This window comes from Eschrichtius robustus, chromosome 15 (assembly GCF_028021215.1).
Source record: "Eschrichtius robustus isolate mEscRob2 chromosome 15, mEscRob2.pri, whole genome shotgun sequence".
In the NCBI taxonomy this organism is placed as follows: domain Eukaryota; kingdom Metazoa; phylum Chordata; class Mammalia; order Artiodactyla; family Eschrichtiidae; genus Eschrichtius; species Eschrichtius robustus.
In genome coordinates this window covers 81,242,228-81,257,676 of record NC_090838.1, presented here as the reverse complement: position 1 = coordinate 81,257,676, position 15,449 = coordinate 81,242,228, and positions in this window count along the sequence as shown.

Here is a 15,449-nt window from a genome sequence, read left to right as displayed (position 1 = left end):
AGCTTCTCATGGACAGGATGTTTTACAGCCTCCTGAGCGTGGTGAATGCCCGCTGACTGCCTGAACACCTAGTGGAGAAGGAATCAGAGCTGCCTTGCTAAGAGGCAGGGCAGGGGCAGGGGCTTCGCTGACAGAAACAGGGGTATCAAAAGCACCCCTCTGCACCATGAAGCTCTTAGAGGTCAGCTGGCAGAGCCCAAGCCCTAGGAAATGGAGCGAGCTGACTTCTGTCAGCCATCTCCAAATATCTGGGTGCCTATCACGGAGAAAAGGAGCGTGACCTGTTGTCTGTCCGAGACCAGCGAATGACACCCCTGGGTGCACATGGGAAACACAGGGGGGACTCAACATCCTGCCTCCCAGAGATTCTGATTGCCTTGGTCTGGGGTGGGGCTCAGATTTGCACACACATATACATTTCTTGACCTTTCCCCTTTCTAGGCAGAAAATTTCTCCCCTGGCTATAAAAAGTTTTGTGTCTTCTAAACTCTACTTCTCTCTCTGAGGTTACCTTGAGCAAAAATGACCTCGATAAATCAGACCATTTTGCTGTATCAGTGGCAATCAGGTTATAGATTATCTTCACAGGAGGTTCTAACACAAAAAGTTCAAACCATTCTTAATATCCTGGGATAAACCATAATGGAAAAGAATATTAAAAAAAAAAGAATGTCTCTATGCATATAACTGAGTCACTGTGCTGTACAGCAGAGATGGGCACAGCACCATAAATCAATTCTCCTTCAATTAAAAAAAATATATTAAAAAAAAAGTTCAAACCACTCTTCACCATCTGTGAATACATTGTCCGGGTCACGGATGTGGAAGCATGTCCTGGATTCCCCTGCCCTCCCAGCTCTCTCCTGGGCTTCTCCTCACCTGGAGCCCTAGCGTCAGGAGGTTTTCTTGGCTCCACTCCCAGCCTCCTGCCTCCACTCTCCCCTTGTTTCTGTCATTTCTGGGATGCAAGAATTTCCCACACACACACCTAAGCCGAAGTGGAGGCTCCCACACTATCCTTGTGGACCTACCTCACCTGGCAAGCCCATTAGACAGCGGTGAATCCTGGCCAGGCTGGGCCGATCACTCTCTCTCCCTCTCTCTCTCTCTCAAATCTAGGGCTCAGCCCCAGGGCCTCTGGTCAGATGTATCTGGAAGGTTACAAATCTCAAGGCCTGTGTGCCATGTAGGGAAAGACCACTTGAGGCCACGAGCAACAATGGTCCAATTGGGAGACCAAGTCTGCGGATGGATAACCAAGACAGGTGACCAGGCAGCCCGGGGGCGGGGGGCTGAGACAGTGACTTAGCGCCCACTCTGTTCCACAAGCTTCCCGGTGCCTGATCTCATCCCCCCGCTACCCTCAGGTCCTGCGGGATCCTTGCCCTAATTTCCTCTTTAGCTGAGCCAGCTTCACAGGTGTCTGTCGCTTGCCACCCACCAACCCCTGGGAGAGTCACCAACGTCCACTGCCCCCACAGGTCCCTTCTTGGAACATAAATCTGGGCCTTTCCTGCTCCAACAAGATCCCCTGGGCCCGTCTTTTTCCGGGTCGCTTTCAACTCCGAAGAGGGCCTGCACCCCGTTCCCCGTGGGTCTGCTCCCCGGGAGTTAGAGGAGAGGTGGCCTCCTCGCTGTGGCTTCTGCAGAGCCCAGGGTCCTCGCCCACATCTCCGCTTCCTGGAGCTCGGGCCTCGCCCCCCTCATCGTCCTCCCCTAGAGACATTTTAGAACACATTTTGGTGGAACACTTGAAAAGAGTAAACAGTGGTTTCCTCGCATTTCTGTCAGGCTTTGTTTCTCGAGACTGAAGAGTCTTGAATCGGAGTGCTGCCCACTCCCCACGCAGCAATCCCTGGCTCCGGCCTGAGCCTTTGCGGGTGGGCTGAGGACTGTTCAGGGTTGCTGGGCTTGGACAGCAGTTTCAGGTCGTCCATTACTAGGCTTTCAGCGTCCACGTCCATCGTCCCCTCTCAAACCCTCTCTGGCCCTGGAGTGAGAATCCAAGTCCAGCAACAGGGCAGGGCACTCAGCACTCAGGCCCGGGCAGCCTTGACCACTGCACCGCCCTGCCTTGTCCTGGCCGCAGCCCCAGAAGGCCCCCCTGGACCTCATCCTCAGCAATGCCTCGGCTTTGTCCCAAACTTGTTAGGGCCCAGGGACCTGGCTTCTCCTCTTCTAGGATGTGGTGTGGGCCTCAGGGGAGACTGAGAACAATGCTGGGCCCTTATCAACAGCTAATCCCATCCTGGCTGGCTCCTGGACTTCCCTTCTCAGAAATGCCAACTCTTATTTTAACACATGGCGTGTTCCCTTCTGAGTCACCTCAGCCCTAATTGTGTGCGGCCAGAGCAGCGACAGTCCCTCCCTAACTAACACCTCGGCCAAGCTCTTCTGCAAGAGCACAGAGCAAACACCTTCGAGTCCATCCGGAACGGGCCTGGCTTCCTCCTGCCCTGTCACGAGCTCCTGGCGCCACAAAATGCAGGAGCTGGAAGAGACCCTAGAAATCACCAGATCCCACCCCCTCATTTACAGCTAAGTTCACCAAAGCCCAGAGAGGGCAGGACTCTACTCAAGGTCACACAGCAAGGTCAGGATTCCTGGTCCAGACCCTTGCTTTCTATGTATGTTACTTCTCAGAGGACGTGACGTGGGGGGAGAAAAACTGGGGGGGAGTTTGTGGCTGTTCAGGTTTGTTCCTATTTAGGTTTCCATCCTGCACTGGCCCAGAAGGGGTGCTTGTCCCACCTCAGGGGTCAGCACTGGGGCTTCATTCAGCAGCAGGAACAGTCTCAGGCACCCCAAGTATCAGAAAGGACTTTGACAAGAAGGGGGAGTATCAGGAACCCCCATGAATCAGAACGTCCAAGCATCCCAACTGTGGTACTTAACAGGAGAAAGTGCTAAGTGGCCGGGTAAACAGCTAATAATACAAGAGTTGGTGTCATGGGGAAGTCCACGCACCAGCCCTTTGCAGGCATATCCACAGCTCTGGCAAATGAGAGCGGGTCCAGGACGACCTCCCAGAGGCCCTGCCGGTGCTTTACCACCACTGATCCCGTTCTGTTCTGAGAGTCAGTGAGAAGGAATTCTATCAAAGCCAAAAGGGGTTGGGGGCTAATGCCCAGTTACCTTGCATTCAGCCCTGCGCCCCCTTCTAACACATCAGCATGTGGGCTCAGGAGGCGCTCTGCCTGGGCTCAGATCCTGGCTCCACCAGCTACTGGCTGTGCATGAAAGAGAAAAGGACCCTGGTCAAGTCCGTCACCCTCTCCCTAAAGTGTGTATAGTAATAGACCCTTCCTCCCAGGGTTGGTTTAAGCATTAAAGCATTTGGACCACTGCCTGGCATGTGATCTCTTAGCTATCATCATCATTATTATTATTTTAAGCCTCAGCAGATATGATCTCTTTGCTTTAGCCCCCTTACGTGTGTCACCCAAGGGCCAGTACTGTGAAAGCAAGAAATGTAAGTCCTGGGAGACCTCTCTGGCGGTCCTGTGGGTAAGACTCCACGATTCCACTGCAGAGGGCACGGGTTCGATCCCTGCTTGGGGTACTAAGATCCTGCTGCGTGCAGCTCTGGGGATGTCTGTGAAACATAGGAACATAAACCAGAACATTCCAAAACTGGAACAGAGGATTTGGTCAATCTGATGTGTGTTCTACAATTCAACTAAAACCTCTCAGGAACATCTATGTGTGTCTTGCTCAATATGTGCCCAAATACTTCCCTTCTTTCTACTTCTGTGTTGTGATAAACGTAGAGGTTTTTCTCTGACAGGTGAAGAGACGGAAGACCAAAGAGTTTGGGCTCTGGCCTGGGGGAGGTTTCAAATTTTGGAAAATCAGAAACCTGATACATTTTGCAATACCCTTTTTTTTCTAACTGCAGTATAGTTGATTTACAATGTTGTGTTAATTTCTGCTGTTCAGAAAAGTGATTCAGTTATACACATATATACATTTTTTTATATTCTTTTCCATTATGGTTTATCACAGGACAGTGAATATAGTTCCCTGTGCTATAGAGTAGGACCTTGATGTTTATCCACTCTATCTATAATAGTTTGTGTAATGCCTTTCTAAAAGCATTTTTTACCTACGTGTATTTCATTACAAGCTTGTTTTTAATTTTTTTATTCTTCATTTTGAAATAATTTTAGACGTAAGAAACATTGCAAAAATAGTAGAAAAAAATTTCTGAGTCCCCTTCCCCTAGCTTTCCCAAATGTTAACATCTTCTATAACCTCAGCATAATTATCAAGACCAGGATATGAACACTGATACAACACTACTAACTTATCTCCAGACGTTATTCCAACTTTGTCAATTGCCCCACTGGGGTCCTCCTTCTGCCCAGGGTCCCATGCAGCCTCACACAAGGCACTGAGTGGTCACGTCCCCTTAATCTCCTCCAGTCTGGAACGGTTCCCTCAAGCTTTGTCTTTCCTGATCATAACACTTTGGAAGAGCAGTGGCCAGTTGTTTTGTAGAATGTTTCTCACTCTGGGCGTGCCTGGTGCTTTCCCATGATTAGACTGAGCTTCTGCATTTTTGGCACAAACACCACAGAGGAGATGTTGTGTCCTTCTCAGCGCATCACACCAGGAGCCACGTGAAGCTGATACATCTCATTCCTGCTAATAGGAACTTTCACCCCTTGGATATGGTGGTGCCTATCAGATGTATCCACTGGAAAGTTACTCTCTTTCCCTTTGTAATTTATAAGTATTTTGTGGGGACATATCTTGAGACTATGACCGTAAGTCTGGTTTCTCATTATACTTTCCCCCACTAATTTTAGCATTCATCGATGATTCTTTGTTATTTTTATTTTTATTTTTTAATTTTTTATGGAAGTATAGTTGACTTACAATGTTGTGTTAGTTTCAGGTGTACAGCTCAGTGAATATATATATGTATGTATATATATATATATATATTCTTTTTCAGCTTCTTTTCCCTTGTAGGTTATTACAAAATATTGAATATAGTTTCCTGTGCTATACAGTAGGTCCTTGGTGGTTATCTATTTTATATATAGTAGTGTGTACATGTTAATCCCATCCTCCTAAATTATCCCTCCCCCCTCTTCCCCTTCAGTAATCATGAGTTTGTTTTCTGTGTCTGTGGGTCTATTGATCAATGATTCTTGCCTGCAACAATTACTGTGTTGTTAGCCGAATGGTGATTTCCTGTTTCCATCATTCCTTCTGCATTTATTCATTGGAATTCTTTTGTAAGGAAGAGCTTTCTCTTCTTCTTCATTTATTTATTTATGCAATTATTTATATCGATGTGGAGTCATGGATATTTGCTTTATTCTAGGAGTTATAATATATTACTATCATTATTTTGTTACTAAAATTGTCTCAGATATGGCCATTGGGAGCCCCTTCAATGTGGCCCCTACGTCCTTTAGTAATAGCCTCATCATTTCTGAGCACTTTTTCTAGCACAGCAAAATCCTCCAAGTTCATTTATATTTTCCCTGCTCCAGCCCTAGAATCAGCCATTTCTTCAAGGAGCCCTGAATTTTTTTTTTCTCATTAGTGAATGGTACTTGGAAACCAAGATCTAGAGGCCAGTATATGCATAGCTACTGTGGTATCATTATTGTTAGTCCCTTCCAGAGGACAAACCTAGGGAATATACGTCTGTATGCACACACACATACATATACACCTACATCTATTTCTATTTCTATATCTAACCATCTATGTGTATAAAAGCATGAGTTCACACCAATTCCCCTGATTCCAATCCAACACCACAGGGTGCATTCTAACCGTCCCCCTTTCCATTTTTGTTACTCCTCTTTCAACAGTAAAAGACCTGGTTCTCACTATCTATAATATATTTACTTATTTTCTTAATCATGGAATACACTTGAAATAGTTTCAGGATTTGTGATGCTTTTTTTTTAAGTTTGTGTGATTTTAGTCAAATAATGAAATGCTAGTGCTACACTGTTACTGTTAAAGGTGAGGCAAGACAGCCCAGTGTTTAATTGGGTGGACTCTGGAAGCAAGCAGTCATTTAGTGTTTCCAAATCTCACCTTCCTTATATATAAAACAGGGATAATAACAATATCTAGCTCATAGGATTTTGGTGAGAATAACAGAGATAATGCATGTAAAGTGCTCAGCACATAGGAAATCCTGGATAAACAGCACACATTTTTATTAGCTATTTATTAGGAAATAGAGGAAATTTTTCTATTGGAATCTAATTGTTTTTATGAAAAGTTGACCCAGAATAGTTAGAGTTAATCTGCGGAAAATAAGAAAGAGGTTGGGAGCTTTGAGGCTTGTGCAAAATTTTTTCATATAGTTGTGATGAAACTGTTAATTTTCGTCCAGTAGGTGGCAGCACTTGTGCCTTCGCCTTTGAGTGGGTTCCTAATGCGTCTAGATAATAAAGTCATCATAGCAGATCACCCAAGACTGCTGGAGACAGGAGGCAACTTCAGGATTAATATACTCATACGAACCACAACTTTAAAAAAGAAAAGAAAACAAAAAAAAAAATCCCACATCTAAGCAAGTCTGGGAAAGGAATTCAAGCAAGTCCGCCCAAACCCTGCCCAGGCCACAGGGCATCTGCTCCCCCTAGGTGGGCACAGCTCAGGTCCCCCAGCCTCGGGACATCATCCCTGGGTGAGACTGGGGGTGGAGAGCCAGCTAGACCAGGTTCTCGGGGCCCTGCCCCTTCATACTCCAGGGTCCCCAGAGACTTATAAAGGGACGTGAATCCTCGTGTGCACCCTCACTGCCTCGGGTTACAGGTTAGAGTCTCCCTCTGAGGCAAGAAACAGAGACGCAGTCGACATGGTTAAAGAAGAGTTGAAGGAAGAGGATGGGGCCCCACGGGGGAATCCTGTGGCAATCCAACCACAGAAAAAGACATTGACGAAGGGGACTTCCCTGGTGGCTCAGTGGTTAAGAATCCTCCTGCCAACGCAGGGGACACGGGTTCGAGCCCTGGTCTGGGAAGATCCTACATGCCTTGGAGGAACAAAGGTTGTGCGCCACAACTACTGAGCCCACGCGACACAACTACTGAAGCCCACGTGCTCTAGAGCCCATGCTCCGCAACGAGAGGAGCCACTGCAATGAGAAGCCCACGCACCGCAACGAAGAGTAGCCCCCGCTCACTGCAACTAGAGAAAGCCTGCGCACAGCAACAAAGACCCAATGCAGCCAAAAATAAATAAAAAAAAAAAAGACATTGCCTCAGGAAATCAAGGTGGCTACACAGAGTCGCTGTCTCCCTTCACCACCATAGGGCTACCAGTTCTGCTCCCTGGAGTGGCAGGAGAGGGCAAGAGGTGGCCTGGGCTCTAATCCCAGATCTGCCACCTCCTAGGCATAGGCCTTGACCAAGTTATTTACCCTTTCCGAACTTTAATTTCCCCATCTGGAAATTCCTTACGGCTTTGGAGTTTTCATGAGGACTGCGTGAGATTATACTATGAAGTACTTAGAACTGAGCTGGGCATAAAGACAATGCTCAACAAAACTTAGCTTTTATTTTTATTACCACAAATATTATTATTGTTATTTTATTTTCAAAATGAAAATGAAATGAAGAGAAATCATGAACTGCTTCATTATGCTTTCTGGTCACCCTGTTAGCAGCCATTAGAGCTGCCCAAGACTGTAACCTTCACCAGCCTCCTCCCTCCCGGTGTGTTAGTTCTAATTCTAGATCGAGGCCTCTGATTGGCCCAGCGCATCTCTGTGCACCAGGCCATAGGCTAGGCTCCACCCCTATGGACATCTCCTTGGTCCAATCAGATTAGGCCGGTGGGAATGGAGGTCGAAAGGCCACTGAGGGCAGCCAGCACCTTGGAAAGACATTCCTTCCAAAAGGTGGACAGCCAGAAATAGACCGGTAAAAGTCAACCCACACATAAAACATTTTTCAAAGATATGCACATGCTGTTGTGAACAAAATATAAATGTATTTAAAGGTGTCATTGAACATAGTAACTTTCTTAATTTTTCATATTAATAATAGCATTATATGTATATATTATTATATTAATATTTTATATTAATATATATTAATGATCATCATTAACTTTCTCAGTCAATATAGCTTAAGGTTCAAATTTTACCATGTTGGTTTCTGTAAAATGTCTTGATGGTAAAGTGTCTTCATCCTCAAACATTTGGGATACAACCCCTCAGTACTACATTGGGCTGCTTCATCAGGTCCACCTTCAAAGTAGCTGACTGAAACTTAAATCTCTGGACCAGCCCTCACTCCTACCTGGTCCCCTTACCTGGGGCTGCACAGAGGCGCTGGGGTCCCACTGGCCTGGGACCCATGCCCCTCCCCACCCTAGGTCTCTGCCCATGAGCGTGCAGCCTGCAGTGCCTGGGTCCTGTGATTTTTAAGAGCACCTACAGGTGCTCTCCAGATCATCATCCCTACTCCCAAAAAAACATCTCCTTGGGTGGGAATGACCTGGGCAGTAGGGGAGGGGCATCCAACAACGATTCTGAGGATACAGTGATTCTCTGGTCCTCAGCAGGACACTAAGGAGGGATTGTAGCATCTAAGACAGAAACATAAGGCAGGCGTGTGGGATGTGTCTTGTGCCTCAGGATAGGAGCCCACCTCCAGGATCCGGGTTCCAGGGATGGGGTAGCTGCCCAACTGCTGGAACAGGGGCTGAGTCTGCAGCAAGGCAAGTTGATGACTCCAACTTCTCCCTAGGGTACAGCCTGCAGAGGAGAATTATCTCATTAACTGTGGACAACTGCAATTCTGATCACCTCATCCTCTCCCTAAAATGTTTCACTGGCTCCCCAGCACCTTCCAGGTAACTCCCCCAACCTCTCAGCACAGCTTACACCATGCTAGGCACACACATGAGTTATCTTAACAAACATTGCAGGAGTCTTGCAAGTATTTTTGGTCCCATGTCAGATAAGGAAACCAAAGAGGCAAAGCGGCAGCCAAGATCAACTTCATCTGAATGAAACCCATGCCTGTCTGGGCCCCTGGCCTGTGCCCACAGGCAGTACTCTGGAAGTCTGTTGAGTAAATGCCAAGGTTCTCAGCCTGAGTATATGGGAAAGCACATCCTACTTTGGGTCAGGCAAGCCCCTAGAACCAGGAATCCACAGTTCCTGATTCCCGTCAGAGAAATGTCCTCATATTCTGAAGTACCTCAGAGACAGTACTTACCATCATTACAAGCTGGGTTGGATGTTTGACACTGTTTGGCCACACAGCATCTCCTCCTTCCTAATAATCACTCTAATTTCCTTTGGGGAATGATCTGACAGCTACTGTGTACAGTCTTGGTGGACAGTAATCCATCCAGGAATCCACCCTCCACTTCATAAGCCAAAAGAGTCACCCAAGCCTCCTGGTGCCAGACTTCCCTCTCACCATCTTAGAACAACCAAAGGCAAGCATCTGATCTAAGCTTGGCCAGTTGAACTTGCTTTCCTAGGAATCTGGCTTTGAAGCAAGAGACACAAAGACAGAGGAATGGTGGAAGTTCATTCATCCCAGTGACTGCACCTGGGCCAGACTGAAGTGCCATCCCTGCTTCGAAGACCCTCTGAGCTGCCTGGCTCCTGTCCAAGCTCTGTTATAGGTCTTCCCTTCCACTCTGAGGCATCCATGGACATCCAATCACTTCCCTTTTCTTACTTTAGCCTGAGTCAGTTTCTGTTGCTTGCCATCAGTGAATCTGGCTGATACACCAGCTCATGCTAAGGAGGAAAGAATTACCCATTTCCCTAACACATTTGGGATCCAAAGGCCAAATGTGACCCTTGTACCCCTGGGTAATGAATTTCCTGAGATTCTTAACCAAAAAAGGAAAGAAGTTTATAAAATTTTGCTAGCCCTAACCATCCACCAGCTGGCAACTTCTGATCAGAACATAGTAAACTTGAGTTCACTTGACAAATTAGGTCACCTGGATGAAAAGGGAAGGGGGTTGGAATTCCAAGTGTTTATTCAACTCACAGGAAAAGTCCAGTGATTACCTACTCTCTATTGCAACACTCCTCAGATTTGTGATGGGAACGTAGCAGGGTCACTGAATCATAAGATGGAGGAAATGGTCAACACGGTCAATTTATTTGTTTCCCTATCCCTAACCATTTCCAGTTTTATGCAGAGCATTCTGTCCCTGCAGTACCTCAGGGACATGTGCCCAGGTTATTTACTATGATGGACATTTATCCCAAGTTATAAGGAACCCAAACCTCCAACCCTTGGAGAAAGGCAGCATTTGGAAAAGAAGAAGTAAAACTCTCACTGTTTGCAGATGACATGATACTGTACATAGAGAATCCTAAAGATGCCAACAGAAAACTACTAGAGCTAATCAATGAATTTGGTAAAGTTGCAGGATACAAAATTAATGCACAGAAATCTCTCGCATTCCTATACACTAATGATGAAAAATCTGAAAGAGAAATTATGGAAACACTCCCATTTACCATTGCAACAAAAAGAATAAAATACCTAGGAATAAACCTACCTAGGGAGACAAAAGACCTGTATGCAGAAAACTACAAGACACTGATGAAAGAAATTAAAGATGATACAAACAGATGGAGAGATATACCATATTCTTGGATTGGAAGAATCAATATTGTGAAAATGACTATACTACCCAAAGCAATCTACAGATTCAGTGCAATCCCTATCAAATTACCAATGGCATTTTTTACAGAACTAGAACAAATCATCTTAAAATTTGTATGGAGGGGGCTTCCCTGGTGGCGCAGTGGTTGAGAGTCTGCCTGCCAATGCAGGGGACACGGGTTCGAGCCCTGGTCTGGGAGGATCCCACATGCCGCGGAGCAGCTGGGCCCGTGAGCCACAACTGCTGAGCCTGCGCGTCTGGAGCCTGTGCTCCGCAACAGGAGAGGCCGCGATAGTGAGAGGCCCGCGCACCGCGATGAAGGGCGGCCCCCACTTGCTACAACTAGAGAAAGCCCTCGCACAGAAATGAAGACCCAACACAGCCATAAATTAATTAATTAATTAATTAATTAATTAATTAAAAAAAAATTTGTATGGAGACACAAAAGACCCCGAATAGCCAAAGCAGTCTTGAGGGAAAAAAACGCAGCTGGAGGAATCAGACTCCCTGACTTCAGACTATACTACAAAGCTACACTAATCAAGACAATAAGGTACTGGCACAAAAACAGAAACATAGATCAATGGAACAAGACAGAAAGCCCAGAGATAAACCCACGCATAGATTAGTCTGTCAACTAATCTATGACAAAGTAGGCAAAGATATACAATAGAGAAAAGACAGTCTCTTTCTCCATTGTATATCTTTGTATATAAGTGGTGCTGGGAAAACTGGGCAGCTACATGTAAAAGAATGAAATTAGAACACTCCCTAACACCATACCCAAAAATAAACTCAAAATGAATTCGAGACCTAAATGTAAGACCGGACACTATAAAACTCTTAGAGGAAAACATAGGAAGAACACTCTTTGACATAAATCACAGCAAGAACTTTTTTGATCCACCTCCTACAGTAATGGAAATAAAAACAAAGGTAAACAAATGGGACCTAATGAAACTTAAAAGTTTTTGCACAACAAAGGAACCATAAACAAGACGAAAAGACAACCCTCAGAATGGGAGAAAATACTTGCAAACGAATCAACGGACAAAGGATTAATCTCCAAAATATATAAACAGCTCATGCAGCTCAATATCAAGGAAACAAACAACCCAATCCAAAAATAGGCAGAAGACCTAAATAGACATTTCGCCAAAGAAGATATACAGATGGCCAAGAAGCACATGAAAAGCTGCTCAACATCACTAATTATTAGAGAAATGCAAATCAAAACTACAGTGAGGTATCACCTCACACCAGTTAGAATAGGCATCATCAGAAAATCTACAAACAACAAATGCTGGAGAGGGTGCAGAGAAAAGGGAACCCTCTTGCACTGTTGGTGGGAATGTAAATTGATACAGCCACTATGGAGAACAGTAGGGAGGTTCCTTAAAAAACTAAAAATAGAATTACCATATGCTCCAGCATTCCCACTACTGGGCATATACCCAGAGAAAACCATAGTTTAAAAAGACACATGCACCCCAACGTTCATTGCAGCACTATTTACAATAGCCAGGTCATGGAAGCAACCTAAATGCCCATCGACAGACGAATGGCTAAAGAAGTTGTGGTACATATATACAATGGAATATTACTCAGCTATAAAAAGGAACGATATTGGGTCATATGTAGAGATGTGGATGGATCTAGAGACTGTCATACAGAGTGAAGTAAGTCAGAAAGAGAAAAACAAATATCGTATATTAACGCATGTATGTGGAACCTAGAAAAATGGTACAGATGAACTGGTTTGCAGGGCAGAAGTTGAGACACAGATGTAGAGAACAAACGTATGGACACCAAGGGGGGAAAACCACGGTGGCGTGGGGATGGTGGTGTGCTGAATTGAGCGATTGGGATTGACATGTATACACTGATGTGTATAAAATTGATGACTAATAAGAACCTGCAGTATAAAACAAACAAACAAACAAAAAAAACAACTAATACTAAACTTTCTTTGGGTTATTTGTACGGAAATATGTTAATATAAATGTTTCAGACATTACATGAAATTTCTAAAAATCTTATATGTTCTGGTATAATGTTATAAGTCATAAGTCTAGTTATTACTTTAAAATGTATATCTCAGAAATAACTAAATTTCCTTGTCAATTGCATTATTATGAACTTTCATCAAATCTTTAACCGTGGTCATTTTTCAGTCTTTTGTCATTTACAGACAGTTCTGGGTGTACTCTGATGCTTTTGCAAATATGTTCCTATAAAAGGGTTTCATCTTCAAGGATTTCATGGAAAAGACTCTGACAAGTACACGTTTCTGGTAACTGACTATATGCTGAACTGAATCAATAAGCATTTTCAGAACTCTAATGGAAAACTGATGAATTCATAAAAGTGCTAACAAAAGATCAAGATGAAAAAAAAAATTAATTACATGGGACTGAGTGAACTGATGAGGATGATTATAATTTTTGTGACTTTCTGTTTGAATAGAAAAAAAAATCCCGCAAGGACTCAGAGGCAAAAAATATACAAATCAATTTTCACTGCAAAGTAAAGGAGTTGTTACAGTGGAAGATTACTGGACTGAATGTCAATATTATGACATAGTATGAGTGTGTTTCGTGTTTGGTAATTGCAATCATTGCTGCTTTTGTTGTGGTCATCCATTTACAATGCTTGGTGTCAGTTTATTTATCTCTTGTAAAAATAAAATACAGTGTGTGTGTGTGTGTGAAAAAAAAAAAAAAGGCCTGTGATTTTAGTTCCTCCTTTGCCCTCAGATATTTCTAGTTTCTGGATATAACAAAAGTGCCATGTTGGGAGAGCTTCACGTGTTAAGCTGTTAACATCCTGAGCAGGATTAATCCATAAGGACCACTCCATTCAGGAAGTATGTTTGCGCACCCACTGTGGACAAAGCCCCATCAAGGGTGCTGTGAAAGCACAGATAAGAATTAGATGAGATTCCTGTTCCCAGGGCCCATGGTTCAATGCGAGAGACACAGATACCTGGCTCCCTAAACAGCACCCATGAGGAGGAAAGCTCCCTGAAGGCAAGACCATTGTTGAGTTTGTTCAATGCTGCATCTCCAGTGCCTAGAATAGTGCCTGGCACATTGCCAATTTTATATATATCTATATATTTCTTAATTGGGTGAAATAAATAGAGCCATTATTTCTTCAAGTCATCCCAACACGGGCTTAAAAATGTAATCAATGCCAGAATAATAACTTGAACTTCCCAGGGTCCCTCCCTTCCAGTTACTGCAAGAATCTCAGCCCTTACAAAGCCTCCTCCACTCCCAATGTCTCCGGGAGTTCCTGGGCTCATCCTGGTGTCCACGAAGGCTGTGAGCACTGTGGTCCCAGCTCCCACATCATTAACTGCTATTTGGTCAAATGAATGAATGAGTGAAAGTTGTTTCTAAATTCTAAAAGTTGCCCTCCCTCCTCCTCCCCCAAATAAATTCCTTCGCAGTGTGGCATGCAGGATCTTAGTTCCCCGACCAGGGATCGAACCCATGCCCCCTGCAGTGGAAGCACAGAGCCCTAACCACTGGACCGCCAGGGAAGTCCCTAAGTTCCTTCTTTTGAAAGAAAGTAAAACGTAAGAAAGGACTGTGCTGGGAAAGGTGGTATTTGCCTTGTTTTCCTCATGGGTTCTACCCCAAACTCCGAAGCTATATTCAAATACACTCCAATAAAAGAGTCGGGGTGGGAGAGGGGAAGAAAGTCACAGGCCCTGATGAGTCAGTCTCAGAGCACTGTCAGGGAAATGCAGCCCAAAACAAAAGGAATTAATAGGAATTCTGCTGTTCACTTTCATCTCCCAAAGGATATAAACGTGGTTTTAAAATACAACCTGTAACAACATTTTGCTGATTCCCTTGGGTCTCAGCCCCCAGTTCTCTCAAGTCCCGCACTTTGGAGCCTCACGTTTCCCACAATCAAAAGATAAACAAACTTTCTTTCACTACCAGCTTGACTTATCTCTCTCTCTGTCTTCTCTCCCGCCCACCCCGCTTCTTTTAACTTGTGGTAAAATATACATAACATTAATTTACCATGTTAACAATCTTAAGTGTATAGTTCAGTGGCATTAAGTACATTCACAATATTGTATAACCATCACCACCATCCACCTCTAGCACTTTCTCATCTAGCAAAACTGAAACTGTGTCCCCATTAAACACTAACTCCCCATTCCTCCTCTGCCCAGCCCCTGGCAACCACCATTCTACTCTCTGTCTCTATGAATTTGACTGCTCTAGGGACCTCATATAAATAGAATCATGCAGTATTTGTCCTTTTGTGTCTGACTTATTTCACTGAGCATCATGTTTTTAAGGTTCATCTATGTTGTAGCATATGTCAGAATTTCATTCCTTTTTTATGGCCACGTAATATTCCACTGTATAGATATACCACATTTTGTTTACCCATTCATCAGTTGATGGCACTTGGGTTGTTCCCACCTTTTGGCTGGTATGAGTAATGCTGCTATGAACATGGGCGTGCAAGTATCTGTTGCAGTCCCTGCTTTCCATTCTCTTGGACATACACTTAGGAGTGGACTTGCTGGGTCATAAGGTAATTAATTCTACATTCAACGTTTTGAAGAACTGTTTTGCAGAACTATTTTGCACAAACCGCTTTCCACAGCAACTACACCCTTTTACACTGCCATCAGTAATGCACTAGGTTTCCAGGCTCTCCACATACTCATCAACTTGTTATAGTCGACCTTCAGTATCTGCAAGGGATTGGTTCTAGGACCCGTCACCGATACCAAAATCCTAGGATGCTCAGGTTCCATAGCCGGCCCTCCATGTCGTGTAGGA